The sequence below is a fragment of the Pinus tabuliformis genome, chromosome 7 (assembly GCF_031772625.1).
Source record: "Pinus tabuliformis cultivar Carrire ecotype Pingquan chromosome 7, CPIR1, whole genome shotgun sequence".
Taxonomy (NCBI): Eukaryota; Viridiplantae; Streptophyta; class Pinopsida; order Pinales; family Pinaceae; genus Pinus; species Pinus tabuliformis.
In genome coordinates, this window is record NC_142293.1 from 1,136,908,111 (window position 1) to 1,136,930,865 (window position 22,755).

At 37.2% G+C, this 22,755-nt stretch overlaps 1 pseudogene; it reads right to left on the minus strand.

The window, feature by feature from the left end:
- Window positions 1–3,696: 3,696 nt before the first annotated feature.
- LOC149251520 (putative dolichyl-diphosphooligosaccharide--protein glycosyltransferase subunit 3B pseudogene) lies at window positions 3,697–5,132 on the minus strand (annotated as a pseudogene).
- Window positions 5,133–22,755: the final 17,623 nt, after the last annotated feature.

A 22,755-nucleotide genomic window follows, 5' to 3' on the forward strand; every position in this document is an offset into this window, starting at 1 on the left:
GAGTGCACAGATCAATGGCACTCGAGATGTCCATAGAGTTGTTGTAATTTTTTATTTTACGTCTAATGTTGTATAGAAGCATCGACATCAATGCTTTTCAAGATATGCATATAGTTGTTGTAATTTTTAATTTAATTTCTCATTTTGTATCAATGCAAACATGGCAAAACATTTTTAGATTCTACTTCGATAAGAGCCAAATCCAACCATTAATAAAAACCCACTCATTTGTTCCACCCTAAACGTGGAGATCAATGGCTCTCACGATAAGTTGTGTGGAATGTGAAATGCCTTTGCGGTTTGAATCCATATATCTTGTGAAACATAGGCATGTGTTTTAAGGCATGGCTCTCTATCATCCTAAACAAATATTTTGTAAATCGCTTCCTCTCTGACTATCGGTTATCCTCTGTCATATAGAAGATTGTAATGAGGAAAGTATACAAGCACGATAATAAGGCATCCAAAGAAATATTTCACATAAACACAAAATTATTAGGAGTTGTTTTATTCCTTTCAACGAACTACCTCGTAAATGCTGACATGTTCATCTAATTATGAAGCCTGCTGCAGTCGATAAAACCTCCATGCCACCTTCTTAATTGATGAAGACAAACTTTAAATTTATCGACTGCTATGACAACGTCTCTTGCATTGCCAAAGCTATACCGTGGCTAATTGGTCCCAACTATTGTTTAAAATCAGTGAATCTTCACAATCTATATCCATATAAGAGTTACCTCTGCAATATTAGAATTGATATTCAAATCACTAAATATGCATGAATTTGATCTATTCAACCTTAATTAGGAGCATCCAAAATTAATGTTTCAAGTCCGTAGAATTACCAACCAATAGAACATGAAGATGCATCTTCTAGGAATGGTTTCTTCTATCGAAGATCTAATGTTGCAAAATCTTATTTGAGTTGTGTGAGATAGGAATTAAACATAAGATCTTTGTACATATGAGCATGCCCATCGTTCAATGCATAAGGAATTTTTCGTCATCTCGAAATTGAAATTGATTAAGAATCGTCTTACTAATAAGTACAATGTTCCACCCACCATCCGTTCGGCTTTGAGCATGGAGATCAATGGCTCTTACGATATAGTTGTGCGGAATACAAAATGCAAAGGTGCAGAGTCTTCAGAGTAAGTTCATTGTGTTGAATGCGGAGGACCTCCCTACACTGAACTTCCTTCACAAAATTCCTTCACAATCTGAACCAGAGATAGAAGCGATTGTCCCTTACACATCATCAATCCCACAAATTCCCCATGACACATAAGCATAGACGAAGGGTTGAGGTGTGGAATTCTACAAAACTTCCAACACAAAGTCACATGCTTTTGTTGAATAAAGTGTTCCTTGTTAAACACAGTCTCTTGCCTCCATAACACTCTACCGAATTTAAGAGCAGACACGATATTCAAAAATTTAATAACGACTATTACTTTTAATTAAAGTGATCCTCCTTAACCTTAGATGCTCCACAAGATGTACATTGAGTGTTTCTTTGCAATGTGTATATTATAATTTGAGGCATGTCGATTTTAAATTTGTGCATAGTCCATTATCCACATACCATTTTCTCACTCCATGGCCCCAACATCAAACTACTCTTACTAGAGAGTCCAAGTGTGACTTGCTATGATACAATATAAAAGACCCATAGCTAGAGAAGTAACATCAACAATCACAAAGCAATCACAAACTACAAAACAGATTTTTACCATAGAAACCATTTACCCAAAAATTCAACTTTCAAAGATATATCTTCATTCACCTTGTCCAATCTAGCCAAGTTAGCAAAAGAAAAGGAAAATGAAAGCATTGTACAATGGAGTTATGCAAGCCTTCAAACAAGCTTCATCACATGCTAATACCATAAGTTACACAATATGATGAAGTCTGCCAAAGAACATGCAACTTGAAAGCCACCAACAATAAAACCATCAATGATCGAATCAAGATTAACACAATTATGAAACCTTGTTGTATAAGCCCTAAGGGTTATCTCAATCAATTGGTGAAATTGTTGGCAAGACATGGTTGATAATCCAATGCACTATGTAAGTCTTCATTTCAATTTAGGATTAGCACTAAGACTACATTGCCCACTTTAAAGTTCACAATAGGTACCATCCTCAAAATGGGAGGAAGTGCCCAAAAGTTTCCCAATGATTTATTTCAAAGGAAAGAAAACACCTAGTTGCATGCAAGAGCTTATGAAGCTTAACCTACCACCTAAAGTCGATGATTTCCAACATATATATGTATTTATCCTCCCTATCCCCAAATTTTCAAATGTGACTCAAATGGACTCCTTGGACCTATCCATGGCCTTATATGTAGATGTCGTTAGAGGTTTATCCCTCTAAACAAATTGGAAAAACAACATTTATCCCATCAGTTGTTTATTATTTTACTTTAAGTATGTCCCCTCATTATTCATAGATATTCTCTTCAAGTTCTTTTGCAAGAAATCCTTGCTCCCATTAAAATCAACAAAGAAATTTGACAGAAATGAGTTAATGAAAGTGATTTTCAACTTTATACACCATTGGTCAAGTTTTGCTTACATATTTGTTATGTTCTCAACATACATATTGAATCTTGCTTAAACTCAACAAGTTTGACTAAGCCATCAACTAGTGTAACGTACCTCGCAAGATGCTTCAACTAACCAACAAGTCAATCTAATTTACAAACACTCAATGTAGTCACCAAGTCCAACAACTATGATACCAACCACCTCATTACATCATCAATAGATCTCATTCTCCATAGAGTCTCATAAACAAACCATTCTTTCTTGGTATCTACTGTTTATCACGTCAAGGGAGGAGATATATAAGATTGACCAAGGTTGCTTTTGTGTGATGAGGCCATTATAAAATTAAGTGTATTTTATTTTTGTACATCTTGTAACTATATAAATATCTTACAATCATCGTATTCCATAAGACAACATCTCGCTTAGGCATTTTGTCAAACGTTTTGGGTATATTCATTGTGCTCCCAAATTTAGCATACATTTCAACAACAACATTCTCCACAAAATACTAAACATAACTCTAACTCTAGGGATCCAATCATGAACTTCTCTGCCACATTCTAATATTGCTAAGTGGAGGCACATTCGCTATGAACACCAACAAAAGTAAACTGGTTTGAATTGACTTAGGTGCATTCGTCTAGGCCAACAAATTTAGTAGTAATGTCATCCATGATTATAAAAAAGAATCCCTTGAGTTATCATATAAAAGATTGCTTCTTTCTTTTTTTCATTTGATTTAGTTCGTATCACCCCCACATTAGCCACTAAATTCAACAAAGACAATTAAGTGACCTCAATTCTAACTTCATATATGCCAAACAAAGAACAAATACAAATAGTATTTTAACTTCATAAGTGACCCAAACATATGTCAAATAAATTTCTAGACTGAATATGGTTTTGCTTTTGCTGCATGACCAACTAAATTTGGCCTTCGATTCGCTCGGAGGTCCAATGAAATTTGTGTTTTTCTAAAACCCAGAAAACACACATGTGACAGAAAGGCCATTACCCCTGGCTATCGAGCACTCCACTTCCTGCTGTACAATATTTTTTAAACACTTTCCACATGATAGTCGTTGAAAGAACATTGGCAGGAAACAAAGGAGACAATGCAGAAAAAGAGCCTTGAGTAGAGGTAAACAATGTTGGCCAGTATTCCAAAATTAAATTCTCAACTTATTGTTGAAAAGAAGATTGTACTATTCATGCAACGATCTTCTTTAATTTGTTGAATGGACGAGTCAAACAATCTGGCAAAAGGCAGAAGGAAATGCCATACAGATCGTATACCTCGCATGTTTTGAATGTTTAAACTTAAATACGAGCGAAAAATATTTATTTAAAAGCAATGACGACGGCAGAATTACAAGATTCCACTGTGTGTAGCAAACAAAGATTCTGTGAAGCAGAAGAAAACCTGCGAGCAATAAGGAGCTCCGTTCATTACCAGGCAGAAGGCCAGAAACCGTGGATCCCGTAGCCAGTCTTCCAGTTATCCAAAGATATGACCTTTTTCACCGCCCAGAAGGAGACAGCCATTGTGATCAGCATGAGCAACCTCTGCGCGTTCTGGCTTTTCACATAAACCAGAAAATGCGTGACAAATGCGAGCAGCAACCCTACCAGCGTATACAAAAACCCTACGGCAAAACCCTCGGCGCCCAGCTGGACGCCAGAGCCCTGGATAAAGAAGACCAATTTGTTGGGATTGTTCCTGTCCGTCATGAAAAGCGGCATCTTCCGAATAATGTTGTGCATAGCGCCGGAGACACTGAAGAAATAGATGAAAACTGCTGAGGCCAGCCAAACCTTGGGGTCATGCAAGGGCGTGTCCTGGGTCAAGATCCTCTTGACAACGAAGGGGGCGGCCAAGACCAACACCCCGCCGACAAAGATCACCTGCTTCTTTGAAATCGGCGGTGGCCGCTCGATCGACCCCACGCGATACTTGGTTTTCGATTCCACAAATGCAGCAATGCCCTCTGCCGATCTCGCAATCTCGTTCTGCTCAATCGACTCCGCGTCCTTCAGTTTGGTGCTCCCGGGGCCAACGTGGCGGATGTGAGGTAGCGTATTCACTCCGAATTTCCCAAAACTCGCCTGAGATTCTACGAATTCGATGTCACAGAAGAAGACCTTGGTGGCCGAGGGTTGGCCCTGGTTGTTCTTTAGGAAAGATGAGGCCACCAGTTCGAACTCGGTGCGAAGCAGATCGAGGCGGAGCTCCGGCTTCTCCCGATGCTGCGCGGAGTCGAAGAAAATGATGAGGGAATACGATCTGGACTTGGCCTTCACGGCGAAGCGCTCCAGCGAAGAGTCGTCCAGGTGGATGACTCCGGCCTTGGACCTCGACTGTAAATTCACCAGTTCCTCCTCTTCCTCGTTCTTTTCCCATTCCCACCTTCCCTTGACTGCGGTGGCCATTAAAATCATTAACGCCATTCCCACCACCAACACGCCCATCGCCTTCTTCGCCATCGACTCCAGCTCTCTGTTTCCCCTTCGTCCCCCCTTTCTCAGCACCGAGCGAACCAGCATAAATAAAACATTACATTGACTCTTGACTCTTTCTCTGTAATTAAATAAAAATATATCAAAGCGAATTTTTTTATTGTAATCATAGACGACTAACCCTACCCAATAAACATAGGTTCAAGTTTACTAGTCCATTTTTAAATTTGATAGTTTAAATCTATGTAGTTCATGTATGGCACATTTGAAAGAAAGAAGGTTCATCACGGGTATTCTAGGGTTGTGATCCTATTTGACTTTGTTATGGAATAATTTCACATTAATAATGTTCAAAGAGTATTAGAATTTTTTACTTTTCTTATAACTCATAAATATTAGAATTTTTTACTTTTCTTATAAGTCATAAATATTTGTATATCTAGGTTCACCGTTTTTGGTATAATTTTGGTGTTATAGTAGCAGTTATGAGGTTTATATATATATATCATGATGAATTGGTAGTTAGTTAGAGTAATTTAGGCAAGGCTCAAGATGAAAACAATTTCTTATTAAATTTCATTTATATTCCTAGTAATTTCATGTAAGTTTTCTAGTAAAGTCATTATTTAAAGATCATTTTTTATAGAGATCTAAAAAGCCCCTATATAATTTTGTGTTTCCTACATTTACAATAGTGAGCTTCAGATTTAAAGATTACTTTTCATTGAGATCAAAAAAACCTCTATGTAATTGAGTATTTATAGTGAGCTTGACACACTTTAGTTTTGAATCACAAACAAAGTTTTAAAGGACTATAGGAGACTCAATGAACCATCTTCCCTATAAACCTAGGCCTAGACTTTAAAACAATGTATCTTGCTTTTGGAGACATATAAATTCTATACCAGCATTGTATGTCATGTGCAAGTGTAAAGTTTTGCTTCATTGACATTGTCCAAAATAAGGATAACACAACATATAAAACAAGGGTGATAGTTGCATAGTAGCATAGTCTCTGCCTCTTTATTTGGGGTCTGTGTTTTGTCATTATTCTAGAGTGCTCCATTTTCGTAATCGTTTCTGCAATCAGTCACCTCTTTTGGCAGTTATCGAAATCTTTTATGCAATTTGTCGGCTCTTTTGGTAGCTATTGATATGTTGGCGCGATTAAGGTAGTGTGGGGTCCACATTTTATCATTATTCGAGAACGCTCCATTTCCACTATCATTTCTACAATGTTGTTATTCTTGCTTCGGCACACTTCACGAAAATATTCTCACATATTCTCGTACAATCCTTGTTGAGATGTGGATGTGCTTCTTTGCACTTCCTTACCTCCACATCTTCGCACTAAACACTTCACAACACTTCAAAATGTGCATAAAATTTGTATCCCTTGGCGAGGGAATGCAAATGTGGCAACAAATACTTTGAACCATCATACTACAACTCCCTTAAATATGTAAGACGCCATGTGTTTGACTCCACTATAATAAGTTGCATGCACTAACTTTAACATGCAAGGTCAGGAGAGGCTAAGCTAAAACATTTAGGAGTAATTTTAGGGATGTATCTAATGGAAATGTTTGGCAAATTAAATTTCACTATCTAATATTGTGTAATGGGATTTTACTTTATTCAGAATCTCTAAAACCTCTTTTCTTGTTTCACCCATTTGAAAATACACACACACACACACACCAAGAAGTTGACACTGATAAAACCACCATTTGCAACTAGTTAAATTTGCTATCAAACAAGGCCTTGAACATGGTTAGCACAAACCATTCCCCAAGAACATGGGGTTCCATGCCATGTATTCCCAAGAATTTAATATGTCGAAATAGTTCCATGCCATGTATTCATAAGCATTTCATGTGTAAATGTAACGTGTATCTACTAGATTTTACACCCACATTCTATTCCATTGACAACACGCAGATCAATGGCTCTCAAGGCGTCTATAGAGTTGTTGTAACTTTGTATTTTACTTCTAATGTTGTATAGAAGCATCAACATCAATGTCTGTCAAGATATGCATATAGTTGTTTTAATTTATAATTTAATTTCTCATTTTATATCAATGCATACATGGCAAAACTTTTTTACATTTAGCTTCAATAGGACCCAAATCCAACCATTAATAAAAACCCACCATCTATTCCACCCTGAGCATGGAGATCAATGGCTCTCATGATATAGTTGTGTGGAATGCGAAATGCTTTTGCAGTTCGAATCCACATATCTTGTGAAATATAGGCATGTGTTTTGTGGCTCCCTATCATCCTGAACAGATATTTTGTAAATCGCTTCCTCTCCGACTATCAATTATCCTCTATCATATAGAAGATTGTGATGAGGAAACTATACAAGCACGAGAATAAGGCATCTAAATAAATATTTCACATAAACACAAAATTGTTAAGAGTTGTTTCATTCCTTTCAATGAGATACCTCGTAAATGCTGACATATTCATCAAATTATGAAGTGTAATGCAGCCGATCAAACCTCCATGCCACCTTCTTAATTCATGAAGACAAACTTTAAATTTATCGACTGACATGACAACGTCTCCTAGATTGTGTTCAAATCTCTTCCATGGTTAATTGGTCCCCATTGTTGTTCATAATCAATGAGTGTTCACAATCCAAATTCGTAAGAGTTGCCTCTGCAGGATTAGAATTACCATTCAAATCACTAAATATGCATGGATTTGATATATTCAACCTTAATTAGGAGCATATGAAATTAAAGATCCAAGTGAGAAGCCCAGGGCCCTAACCAGAATCATTCTTTCAATTTTGTAGAATTACAAACCTATAGAACATGAAGATGCCTCTTCCAATAATGGTTTCTTCTATCGAAGATCCAATGTTGCAAAGTCTTACTTGAGTTGTGTGATATATGAATTAAACAATAGATCTTTGTACATAAGAGCATGCCCAACGTTCAATGCATAAGGGAATTTCGTCAGCTCGAAATTAAAATTGATTAAGAATCGCCTCACTAATATATATAATGTTCCACCCACCATCCGTTTGGCACTGAGCATGGAGATCAATGGCTCTTACGATATAGTTGTGTGGAATACGGAATGTGGAGGTGCAAACTCTTCAGATTAAGTTCATTGTGTTGAGTGCGTAGGACCTCCCCACACTGAAATTCCTTGGCAATCCGAACTAGGGCTAGAAGTGATTGTCCCTTACACATCATCAATCCTACAAATTCCTCATGACACATAAGCATAGAGGAAGGGTTGAGGCATGGAATTCCAAAAAGATTCCAACGTAAAGTCACATTCTTATGTTGAATAAAGTGTTCCTTATTAAACACAGTCCCAAGCCCCCATAACACACCACCGGATTTAACAGCAGACACGATATTCATAAATTTAATAACAGTTATTACTTTTAGTTAAGGTGATCCTCCTTAAACATAGACGCTCTGCAAGACATACATTGAGTGTTTCTTTGTAATGTGTATATTATAATTTGAGGCATGTCGATTTTAAATAAGTGCATAGTGTAAAGTGGTAAAATAAAGTCCAAGTTCCATTTATGGAAGTGGGGCAAACACATTGACACTTACAGCCACCCCTCGGGTTCACTAAATCACCCAGAAGTCAGTCCACAACCTTTAATGACCAGATCCTAAGTTGAAACTACTTTTTCATAAGCTTAACCCCCCAACTACATGCACAACAAGGCAAGAGTGTGGTTATGAGGCCCCAACCACACACACAAACCTGCTTCCATCCGGTTATGCCCTAAATCTTCCAGTTTAGTGCTAGCGATTCCATAATCTAAGCCACGTTTTCAGGCTAACCTCCAAACCACTACCCAAAACTACCTGTAACTTTCCAGAATCATAGTTAACATGACGACAATGCCAAACATCCAAACTTGAAGCAAGAAATTGACCTAGATATGCCTAATCCATGATAGACATTTCGTCAAACATATGGAAAAAATGTAAGCTACAGGTCATGAATGCACATCTAATCATAAACTAATAGTCTTCATCTGAGAATCACCAAGAAGGCTCTAAGCCCTCTCTAGCTAGCTGCAATAACACGTGTTAGTCCATGCATTCACCAACCATCCAATAACTTATCTAAACATGTCAACAGAAATAGATGGAATACATCATATAACCAGTATAGAATCCATGGAAAATCAGACATAAAGTCAACATAATAAGTAGTACAAGTGCTCATAAATCACAATAGGAAAATAGCTCTTATCAACATATGAAAATGGTTAGGGACTTCCACATACCACCCGTCCATTGAATGGGTTGAAGCAAATTTCTCTTTTAGCCAGTCACCCCAACGCCATATTCCAAGCATGAACATGGGATCTCATGGATTTAACCAAAACAAAACCAACCAGGGCTTCTAGAGGCCAAACCACCTCAACCCTCAACCATAGTGATTCCACCTATACGGTCTGGAAATCACTAACACCAACTAGATCAGTCTCTACCCAAGTTGTCCAAGGCTCCAAGAACTAGTAACTCAACCCACAACCCTCCAAGGCTCCAGAGTGTTTGTTCCAATCATGACTCCATTTTTAAATTTGATAGTTTAAATCAATGTAGTACATGTACGACGCATTTGAAAGTAAGAAGGTTCATCCTGGGTATTCTAGGGTTGTGATACTAGTTTACTTTGTTATGGAATAATTTTACATTAATAATGTTTAAAGCGTAGTAGGTTTCCTTACTTTTATGGAGTTTCAACTCTTCTTAAGTCATAAATTCTTTGTATATCTGGCTTAAGGGTTGTTGGAGATACTCGTGGTGTTATAGTAGCATTCGCGAGGTTTCATCTTGAGCCTTGCCCAAATTACACTAACTAATTACCATTTCACCATGATTAAAAAAATAATAATTAAAAAAAAAAAAAATGAACAATTTCCTATAAAATTTCATCTAATTTTCCTAGTAAAGTAATTATTTAAAGATCATTTTTTGTTCGGATCTACAAATTCTGTGCACAATTTTGTGTTTCCTACATGTAAGATAGTGAGCTTCATATTAAAGATTACTTTTTATTGAGATTAAAAAAAAAAAAAAACCTGTATGTAATTGAGTATTTATAGTGAGCTTGACACACTTTGCTTTTGCAACACAAACAAAGTTTTAAAGGACTATAGGAGACTCAATGAACCATCTTACCTATAAGCCTAAGCCTATACTCTAAAACAATGTATCTTGCTTTTGAAGACATATCAATTTTGTACAAGTGTTGTATGTCACGTGTAAGGTTTTGCTTCATGGATTGTTATGAAACCAGCTCACAAAAAGATAGGAAAGATAGATCAACGCCTTAGAATTCAGCCTCTTCGAGGGGGCAACCTCCTTTACATTACAAAAATGAATGATTCTTTGATGATTCAAATGACAAAACCTCCTTTCTATATATAGGATTCTAAGGAGTCACAATGTAACCCAGTCGACCTAACAATAATAATATAAAGGCACAAAAATAACAATAGAGGGATTCTATGGGGCACAATAAAAACAAAATGGGGACAGTAGGGGCACAACAATATTAATAAGGGATACAACTACAATAGTAATGGGGTAATCACTAGTATTATAGGGACCTAACATGCCCCTCTCCTTCAAAAAAGTGTTGTCCTCAATGCTTGAGTAGTTCTAGATGCTTCTGTATAAAATTCTCATCCTCCCATGTGGAATCTTCAACAGATCAGTTCTTCCACTTGATGAGATACTTCGAAATTGATTGATTTCATAGCTGTCGAGTTCTTGTTTCTGTGACTACTTCCGGTTCCAATATAATTTTTCCTTCCTCGTCAAGTTCTGGCAATATTATTTGAATTGGGAGCTTGTCGCCTATAACCTTCTTTAAACATGAAACATGGAAAATTGGGTGCACTCGAGAAGCTGCAGGAAGCTCCAATTTGTATGCCACAGTACCAATCCTTTGCAACACCTTGTATGGACCATAATACTTTGGTGATAATTTATTATCCTTCTTAGCTTGCTTGAGGGACATTTGTTTATATGGTTGTAGCCGTAGGAATACCCAATCACCTACATCAAAACTTCTTTTGCTGTGATGTTGATTTGCCTGTTGTTTCATTCTATTCTGCGCCAACACGAGGCTATCCTTTAAGAGTTGGGGGACTTGTTGTTGATGCTCGATGTGATGTTCCACTACTTGAACCTTAGAATTTTCTCTTAAATATGATGTGATGGATGGTGGCTGATATCCATAAAGTGCCATAAATAGGGTCATTTTTGTTGTATGGAAGGAACTGTTATACCACCATTCAGCCAGAGGCAACCATTTGACCCATTGTGTCTGTTTATCAGATACAAAGCAACGAAGACATCCTTCCAAACATTTGTTTACTATCTCAGTTTGCCCATCAGATTGAGGATGATAAGATGAGCTATGAGCTAACTGAGTACCAAGACAAGAAAATAATTCTGTCAAAAAATTTCCAGTGAAAATGGGATCTCTGTCACTTACAATAATCTTTGGGTTTCCATGTAGCTTTTGAATTGTTTCCATAAATGCAGTAGAAATTGTACTGGCTTTAAATGAATGTGATAATGCACAAAAGTGTGCATACTTGGTAAGTTTGTCAACTACCACCATGATGACACTCTTTCCCTCAGACTTGGGTAAACCTATGATAAAATCCATTGAAACCTCCTCCCAACGTTGGCTTGGAATGGATAAAGGTTGTAATAGACCCGAGGTCTTAATTGTTTCAACTTTATTTTGTTGGCAAACCAAACATTCCGCCACAAAATTTTGAATATCTGATTTAAGGCCATCCCAAAAAAATTCCTTCTTAACCCTGTGGTAAGTTTTTAAAAACCCTGAGTGCCCTCCTAAGGGAGAAGTGTGCAATTCCATAAGAATCTTTTGTTTGAGTTGGGAATTCTTACAGAGGTATAAGCGATCTTTGTACCATAACGAATCATTTTGTCAGCTAAATGTATCAGATGTACTGGAATCTTTTTGTAACCGAATAAGTGCCCACACTTTTTCATCATTCTTCCATTCCTCCCTTGCTTCGTTTATCCAATCTGGTTGGATAATAGAAATGGCGCACAACAATGCTTCCACATCCTCATCCTTTCTTGAGAGTGCATCTGCCACCACATTTTGCTTCCCTTTTCTGTACATGATTTCAAAGTCATAACCCAACATCTTTGTGACCCACTTTTGTTGCTCTTCAGAGGATAATCTTTGTTCTAAAAAGTATTTAAGGCTATCATGATCAGTTTTTACCTTCAAGTGTCTTCCCATTAGGTAGGGTCACCATTTCTTAAGTGCATGTAGTATTACCAACATTTCCTTCTCATAAATAGCTTTGTATAAAAACTTTCCCTTGATTGGATGACTTTCAAAAGCAATGGTTCTTTCATCTTGCATTAAACAACACTAATTCCATTTCCTGAAGCATCACATTCCACAATAAAGGTTTTTGTGAAGTTCGGTGTAGCTAAGACCGGTGCTTGGCACATTGCCTCTTTAAGATGTTCGAAGGCCTTTGTCGCTTATGGAGTCCATGAAAATGCATCTTTCTTCAATAATGTTGTTAGAGGTGCTGCTATTCTCCCATAATTCTTAACAAACTTGCGATAATACCCTGTCAACCCGAGAAATCCTCGCAGATGCTTTATGGATGTGGGGATTTTCCATTCCTTAATGGCTTTAATTTTGCTAGGGTCTACCTTAACTCCTTCATGAGATACAATATGACCCAGATATTCCACCTCTTGTACTCCAAAGAAACATTTGGATCTTTTTGCATATAATTGTTTCTCCTCCAATAGTTGTACCACCGTGTCAACATGTTCAATATGATCCTTCCAAGACTTGCTGTAGATTAGTATATCATCAAAAAATACTAACACAAATTTTCTAAGGAAGGGTTTGAAAATGGAATTCATCAAACCTTGAAATGTAGAAGGTGCATTGGTAAGGCCAAAAGGCATGACCAAAAATTCATAATGACCCTCATGAGTTCTAAATGTTGTTTTCGGAATGTCTTCAGTCTTAATTCTGATTTGATGATATCCTAAACGAAGATCCAACTTGGTGAAGTAAATTGATCCATGCAATTCATCCAGTAATTCATCAATGACAGGAATGGGAAACTTATCTTTAATAGTGAGCTTGTTGAGCTCCCTATAATCCGGACACATGCGCCATGATCCATCCTTCTTGTGCACCAATACTATTGGGGCAGAGAAAGAACTTTGACTAGGTTGAATTATACCCGCCTCTAGCATTTCTGCAACCATACGTTCAATTTCACTCTTTTGGGCAGAGGGATATCTGTACGGCCTGATGTTTGGAGGAACACTTCCTGGAATCAGATGAATAACATGATCATGATCACGAATAGGTGGGAGACCTTTGGGAGTCTCAAATACCTTGGAATGATTGTCCAAGACTTTTTGGAGATCTAGAGAAATAGATGATTTCGATGTGGAAACATCTAATGAACATAATTGTGCAATTACACCTCTTTGTTCCTTTCTTAGAAGCTTTGTCATACCGTTAGAGCTGATTATCTTTCCCGGTTTCCCTACAATACCCCTTAATTCAACTTCCTTTTCTTTCGCAAAAAAATTAATGAAAAGTTCTTGAAAATGAAAAGCTATTGTACCCAAGGATTGTAGCCATTGGACTCCTAGTACAACATCAGTACCTCCCATTGGAATGGAAATCATTGAGCTAGTCAATACATATTCTCCCATGGATAGCTTGATATTATGGCACTTTCTAGGACAATTTATCATTCCTCCATTTGCAACCATCACTTGAAACTCTGGTGCTGGATATAGGAAGCAATTCAATTCTTTTGCTATCTTACAATGAATAAAATTGTGATAAAATTGTGGGTACTTCCTGAATCAATCAACACTATTACCTTTCTCTTCTTGATTTGTCCTTCTATCTTGATGGTTTGAGGAGTGGTAATTCCAACCAATGCATTACAAGATATGGTCGGATTCATTTCTTCTTTATCTAGGCTTTATTCATGGAGTATATCCTCTTCTTTTGACCTTTCTTGCTCCTTTTCTTCTTCCTCTTCACAATCTATGTAGAATAATTTATTCTCAACACACTTATGACCTTTAGCGTATTTGCTATCACAGTTGTAACAAAGCCCTTTTGCTCTTTTTTCTTCCAATTGTTGTGGTGTCAACCTTATAGGTTGTGGAAGGCTAGGGGCAACAACACTTCCATCTTTATAGTTGTGAGTGGTATGCTTCCTAGTTGCCATAATTTTGCTTTCCATTTTTCTTGCTAACATGAATGCCTTCTCTAATGAATCAGGTTCCCAAAGGCGAACATCATGTTGGATATTATTCTTTAAAGTCCCTATGAACACATCAATCCTATGCTCCTCTGGAATATTTTTTACCCTTATGTTCAATTTTTGGAACTCCTCAATGTGCTCCATTATTGAACCCTTCTGTTTGAGACTTATCAATTAGCTAAAAAAAAGTGTTGCTTTTTGTATCCTCATAATGTGCTGTCAATTCTTCCGTAAAAATTGCCCAAGTGATAATTTGTTTACTAGAGCAAAGCCATTGATACCATACAAACTGATTTGGTTCCAAATATAAAGTTGCAATACGTACCTTTTGTGTGTTTTGCACATTATAGAGATTGAAAAATTGCTCCATCTGTAATATCCATGTTGTGGGATCCTTGCCATCAAACTTCCTCATATTGATTTTTGGAATACTTCAATCCAACATTAGAGTCTATGAAATAATGATTAACATTTATTTTGTTCTCATCATGAGTTTCCCTTACTACCCTTTCACCATTAGTAAGTATTTCTTGTAGAAAATTTGTCAAATCTGTCTTCAAATCTGCCATGTCTGTCTTCAAATCTATCTTCAAATCTTCCATCTTAGTTTCCACGTCATTCATCTTAGCTTCTACGTCTTTCTTTAAACCATCCATCTTAGATTCTGTTACTTTTGTGCAAGTGACATTTGTTGCACTTGGTCTCGTAATTTTGATATATCATGTTGCATTTCTTCCTCTTCTTCATAAGTCATGCTAGAGCTTTCAAGTTGCTTACTAGGTGTTTGCATTTTCTTTCCTCGGGGCATTATTTACCGATAATAATGCTCTACTATGCCCTTTGAATTCCTACAAAATAATTTTTCAAACCAAGCATAAGCAAAAATTTAAAAAAATCTACACACCCTTTTTCACTTTGTAGGAGCTCGATATTGCCTCTGATGTATCTCTGTAATTTTGGATCATCCAGTTCTGAAATTGTGACCTGCAGTAGCCCTCTATGTCCTCTTTCCAATGCCACCAGTCTGATCAAATTTAGATTCTCCAAGGCAGTGTTATGTATAATCTCCCAAGATGACCTGATTATAGACCTTTTCAGAAGAGCGAACTTGTAGGAAGTGCCACGTGTCACTGTTTCAACCTTAGGATCTGAAAAATATACACAAGAAACTACAGTTCGTCCTCTTTCTGTAACTTCTTACGAAATTTCAATCTCATGCTCAAAACAAAAGTTATGACTATTTTCCCCAGGTCACCTATTTGGAATGTAATTCAAGAGTCTGCAAAAATGCCAACTTCCTCGGATCATATCTCCGCAAATATAGCGCGAAAAGCTCTGAAATTCGGACCTGTGATTCAGAACAATTTCAACCCTTTTTTTTAGCATCTGAAATGTCGTAGAAAAATGTTATAGCACAAATGCCACAATGACCTGTTTGGAGCAGCGAAACCCTAGAATTCAAAGCTCTGATACCAAATGTTATGAAACCAGCTTACAAAAAGATAGGAAAGATAGATCAACACCTTAGAATTCAGCCTCTTCGAGGAGGAAAACTCCTTTGCATTACACAAATGAATGATTCTTTGATGATTCAAATGACAAAACCTCCTTTCTATATATAGGAGTCTAAGGCGTCACAATATAACCTAGCCGACCTAACAATAATAATATAAAGGCACAAAAATAACAATAAAGGGATTCTATGGGGTACAATAATAACAATATGGGGACAATAGGGGCACAACAATATTAATAAGGGATACAACTACAATAGTAATGGGGTAATCACTAGTATTATAGGGACCTAATATGGACATTATCCAAGATAAGGATAACACAACATATAAAACAAGGGTGATAATTGCATAGTAGCATAGTCCCTCCCTCTTTTGTTTGGGGTCCGTGTTCTGTCGTTATTCAAGAACGCTCCATTTCTGTAATCGTTTTTGCAATCTATCACCTCTTTTGGCAACTATCAAAATCATTTATGAAATTTGTTGCCTCTTTTGCTAGCCATAGATATGTTGGCACGATTAAGGTAGTGTGGGGTCCTTGTTTTGTTGTTATTCGAGAACATTCCATTTCCACAATCAGTTTTGCAATGTCATTATTCCTGCTTCTGGACACTTCACAAGAATATTCTCACGTATTCTCATACAATCCTTGTGGAAGTGTGGAGGTGCTTCTCCTCAATTCCTTACCTCCACATCTCCATACTAAACACTTCACAACACTTCAAAATGTGGATAACATTTCCATCCCTTGGGGTGGGAATGCAAATGTGGCAACAAAATCTTTGAACTATAATACTAAAATTCCCTTAAATATGCAAGACACCATGTGTTTGAATCCACTATAATAAGCTGCATGCACTAGCTTTAACATGCCAGGTTAGGATAAGCTAAAACATTACAGAGTAATTTTAGGGATGAATCCGATGGAAATTTTTAGCAAATTAAATTTCACGATCTAACATTGCGTAATGGGATTTTACTCTATTTGGAGTTGCTAAAACCTATTTTCTTGTTTCACATATATTTGGTGGTTTTATTAGTGCCAACTTCTTGCAACTTAGTTAAATATGCTATCAAACAAGCTCTTGAGCATGGTTAGCGCAGACTGTTCCCCAAGAACATGGGGTTCCATGCCATGTATTGCCAAGAATTCTATATGTGGAAATAGTTCCATGCCATGTATTCATGAGCATTTCATGTGTAAATGTAATGTGTATCTACTAGATTTGACACCCACTTTCTCTTCTAATGGGAGTGCGAAAATCAATGGCTCTCGACATGTCCATAGAGTTGCTGTAAATTTTTTATTTTACTTCTAATGTTGTATAGAAGGATCGACATAAATGCTTTTCAAGATATGCAAATAGTTGTTGTAATTTTTTATTTAATTTCTCATTTTGTATCAATGCAAACATGCAAAAACAGTTTTAGATTAAGCTTCAATAGGACCCAAATCCAACCATTAATAAAAACCCACTCATTTGTTCCACTCTGAACGTGGAGATCAATGGCTCTCACAATATAGTTGTGTGGAATGTGAAATGCCTTTGTGGTTTGAATCCGTATATCTTGTGAAATATAGGCATGTGATTTAGGGCATGGCTCTCTATCATCCTGAACAAATATTTTGTAAATAACTTCCTCTCTAGCTATCAGCTATCCTCTATCATATTAAATATTGTAATGAGGAAAGTATACAAGCACGAGAATAAGGCATCCAAAGAAATATTTCACATAAACACAAAACTATTAGGAGTTGTTTCATTCATTTCAACGAGCTACCTCGTAAATTCTAACATGTTCATCAAATTATGAAGCCTATTGCAGTCGGTCAAACCTCCATGCCACCTTCTTAATTGATGAAGATAAACTTTAAGTTTATCGACTGCTATGACAACATCTCCTGCATTGCCTTCAAATCTCTTCCATGGCTAATTGGTCCCAACTATTGTTTAAAATCAGTGAGTGTTCACAATCCAGATCCGTAAGAGTTACCTCTGCAAGATTAAAATTGCTATTCAAATCACTAAATATGCATGAATTTGATCTATTCAACATTAATTTGGAGCATCTGAAACTAATATTCAAAGTGATAAGCCCAGGGCCCTAACTAGAATCATTCTTTCAAGTCTGTAGAATTACTAACCAATAGAACATGAAGGTGCATCTTCGAGGAACGGTTTCTTCTATCGGAGATCCAATGTTGCAAAGTCTTACTTGAGTTGTGCAAGATAGGAATTAAACATTAGATCTTTGTACATGTGAGCATGCCCATCATTCAATGCATAAGGAAATTTTCGCTAGCTCGAAATTGAATTTGATTAAGAATCACCTTACTAATAAGTATATTGTTCCACCCACCATGTGTTTGGCTTTGAGCATGGAGATCAATGGCTCTTACGATATAGTTGTGTGGAATACGAAATGCAGAGGTGCAAAGTCTTCAAAGTAAATTCATTGTGTTGAGTGCGGAGGACCTCCCCACACTGAACTTCCTTCACAATCTGAACCAGAGATAGAAGCGATTGTCCCTTACACATCATTAATCCCACAAATTCCCCATGACACATAAGCATAGAGAAAGGGTTGAGGTGTGGAATTCTAGAAAACTTCCAACGCAAAGTCATGAGCTTCTATTGAACAAAGTTTTCCTTGCTAAACACAGTCTCATGCCTCCATAACACACTACTGAATTTAACAGCAGACACGATATTCATAAATTTAATAACGACTATTAATTTTAGTTAAAGTGATCCTCCTTAACCTTAGATACTCCACAAAACATACATTGAGTGTTTCTTTGCAATGTGTGTTACACAATGTTTTGTCACACCCCCTGCACTTCCCTATGACATGCCCCGATTTTCCCGAAACATGACCATCATGTAGTGTACTCATTCTGATATGCAACTCAGATCCTTCCTAAAACATTGATTGGAAAATGCCTTGAGCTTCCCCTGAAGGAAATGGCTCTAAAACCCTAATTTTAGAATCATCGCTCTTATGATACTGAAATCGCAATGGTCACTAGGTTCACTATACTAGTCCCATGATGTCATCGCTTTGTTTGCTTGTATACCCACGATGATCCCTAAAAGGCAATTTTCCCAAAAATGATGAGAAGCTTCTAGAGCGACGAGCTGGAGGTTGATCGGCATGGATGAGGTCGAGTTCTCTCAACTTGGCCTTTTGTATTATCCCTATGAGCTACCTCCTTGAGATGAGGGCCTCCTCCTATCTTTGGATAGATCCTAACTCCCTTTCCCTGCCTATATATTCATCTTTTCCCATTCCCAAATGGTTGGTCTTTGTCTATTTGCACCCTTATGCTAAGATTGTGCCTATATGCTACTCATTTGGCTTGGAGAAGGAGTGCTTAGAGAGCCTATCTTAGACTTGGACACTTATCTTAACTCTCCTTGATCTGTTAAGTAGGTTACTTTTGAGTATGCTATTGATATTTTCATGCCTTGTTGTGTCTTGATCTCTTGTGCAGGTGTTTAAACGCTGTGAGCAGCAGGATCGATCCTGTGACGCAAGCAATTCAAGGTCTTCAACAAAGGAAGACGTGATAGCATCAGAATGAGGTAGGTTGTCTTCTTCATCTCTTATTTCAATTGTAACTTAGGAAAGTGTCCAGTAGATTGTCACGTAGGTTGCTAGTCCCACTCATTGGGCTAGAGGGATCGTCTTTGTCCACAGAGAGGATTGTCTAGACAACAATGCGTATATTAGAATTTGAGGCATGTCGATTTTAAATTTGGGCATAGTGTAAATTTGTAAAATAATATTATATGTACTACTTTCTCACGATAATTCGACTAAAACAAATAAACAGACTTCGATCTCTTCTCATTAGTAAGGTCGAAGGCATTTCTATGACACACTGACTGAAAATAATTATCGTTATCGACAGGAAACGTTGATACATTATGCAAAGTGTGGAGGTGCAGAGCAAAAAAACTTCCCTCGGAGCTCCGCACTTCGCACTATGTAGAAACATTATGGAGATTTGTTCACCCCCCTCCCCCACCCCCTAGTTTTTTCTTCCGCGCCTGTAACGCCTCCTCCCACATTTACCCAATTTCACAAGCTCACCAAGGAAAACATGACACGAGTGTCACTATGACATGACCCAACCTCCAAGTTCCATTTATGCAAGTGGGATAGACACAACGACACTTAAAGACATCCCTCAGGTTCACTAGATCACTGAGAAGCTAGTGCACAATCTATGATGACCATATCCTGAGTTGAAACTACTTTTTCACAATATTAACCCCCAACTTCATGCATAACAAGGCAAGAGTGTGGTTATGAGGCCCCTACCACATGCACAAGTCTGTGTCCAATGTGGTTAGGTCTTAAATCCTCTAGTTTAGTGCCAGCGGTTCCGAGATCTAATCTAATTTTTCAAGCTAGCCTCAAGACCACTACCCATAACTGCCTGTAACCTTTCGGAATCATGGTTAACATGACGAAAATACCAAAGATTCAAACTTGAAGCAATAACTTGACCTAGACATGCTTAATTCATGATATACATTTCGTCAAACATATGGCAAACATGTAAGCTACAGGTGATGAATGCACATCTCATCATAAACTAGTAGTCTTCATCTAAGAATCACCAAGAAGGCTCTAAGCCCTCTCTAGCTAGCTGCAATAACACTTGTTATCCCATGCATTCATCAACCATCCAATAACTTATCTAAACATGTCAAGATCAATAGATGAAATACATCATATAACCAACATAGAATCTATGGCAAATCAGCCACAATGACAACAAAATAACCAGTGCAAGTGCTCATAAATCACAATAGGAAAATAACTCTTATTAACATATGAAAATGCCAACCAAGTCAGGGACTTACATGTAACACCCGTCCATAGTTTGGGTTGAACCAAATCTCTCTTCAACCAATCACGCCTGCACCATATTCCAAGCATGAATGTGGGATTTCATGGATTTAACCAAAACAAAACCAACCAGGGCTTCCAGAGGCCAAATCGCCTTAACCCTCAACCACAGTGATTCCACCTCTACGGCCTGGAAATCGCTAACACCAACTAGATCAGTCTCTACGCAAGCTTTCTAGGGCTCTAAGAACTAGTAACCCAACCCACATCCTTCAAGGGCTCTAGAGTGTTTGTTCCAACGGTGGCACCATTTCTAAATTTGATAGTTTAAATCAATGTAGTACATGTATGGCACATTTGAAAGGAAGAAGGTTCATCATGGGTATTCTAGGGTTGTGATCCTATTTGCCTTTGTTATGGAATAATTTTACATTAATAATGTTCAAAGAGTAGTAGGTTTCCTTACTTTTGTAGAGTTTCAACTCTTCTAAAGTCATAAATTCTCTCTATATTTGGCTTAAGGGTTGTTGGATATACTCTTTGCGTTATAGTAGCAGCCGCTAGGTTTCATCTTGAGCCTTTCCCAAATTACTCTAACTAATTACCAATTCCCCATGGTAAAAAAAAGAAAAAATAAATGAACAATTTCCTATCACAATTCATCTATATTGCCTAGTGATTTCATCTAAGTTTCCTAGTAAAGCCATTATTTAAAGATCATTTTTTGTTGAGATCTAAAAATCCCCTGTATAATTTTGTGTTTCCTACATTTACAGTAGTGAGCTTCATATTTAAAGATTACTTTTCATTGAGAAAAAAAAACCTCAATGTAACTGAGTATTTATAGTGAGCTTGACACACTTTGGTTTTGAATCACAAACGAAGTTTTGAAGGACTATCGCAGACTCAATTAACCATCTTCCCTATAAACCTAAGTCTCGACTTTAAACAAACAATGTATCTTGCTTTTGGAGACGTATAAATTCTATCCAAGCATTGTATGTCATGTGCAAGTGTAAGGTTTTGCTTCATACACATTATCCAAACTAAGGATAACACAACATACAAAGCAAGGGTGATAGTTGCATAGTCCCACCCTCTTTGTTTAGGGTCTGTCTTTTGTCATTATTCGAGAACGCTCCATTTCTATAATTGTTTATGCAATCTATCACCTCTTTTGGTAGATATCGTATTAGTTTTTGTAGCATCGGATGTCATATAGCCACAAAATTTTATGGAGAGGCTAGAATACATGAGATCTCCAAAACCCATAAATCATTTCTAGAAATTCCGCCTAGGAGTGTCTCAATTAGATTATTAACCAATTTTTAAATATTTCCTAAGTCTAAACTTATGGAATATGGTTAATTAATCAATATTAATTGAGATAAGGCATGAATCATCTAGAAACTCACATGGATCGACCCCAAAACTATCCTAGCCATTGATTAAGTTTGAATCTTGGTTGTTGGTGCTCCAATAGTGGATTATAAAAGAAAGTCGATGTGGTGATGGAGATCATCTAGTGCAGATACTCAGTTGCCCAGGCAATTCGATTTTCTCAGTAGCAGCAACTCAACAAAGAAGATAGAGTTGGATGGTGAGTAGCAGGTGGAAGAGGAGAGCAATATCATTCCAGGAGGAAGTTTTTCTGTTCCCAGAAGAGTGGAAGGAGGGAAGGCTAAAATCTTCATAGGGCCAGCGTAGGCACTGTGCAGAGGGTGATGCAGGCATCTCAGCATAGAGGTTGGGTAAGCTATTTCAGAGGCAAAAAACAGTTATGGGGTGAGAAAATTTTCACAATATTTTTACCAGTATTTTCTTCAGATTAGATTGTGAGGTGGGCATCTAAATTATTGTACTCAGAATTATTGCTGAACATTAATAGTAAAACCCTCATCTGCTACATCGGTTTTTCCAAGTTGGGGTTTTTCCGAGTACAATTGTCCAAAAATAATTGGGTCAAATTTATTGTGTGTGTTCCAGAATTTCTTAGTTTCTAGTATTTTATTTTCCGCAATATTTTTATGGTGAAAATTGTAG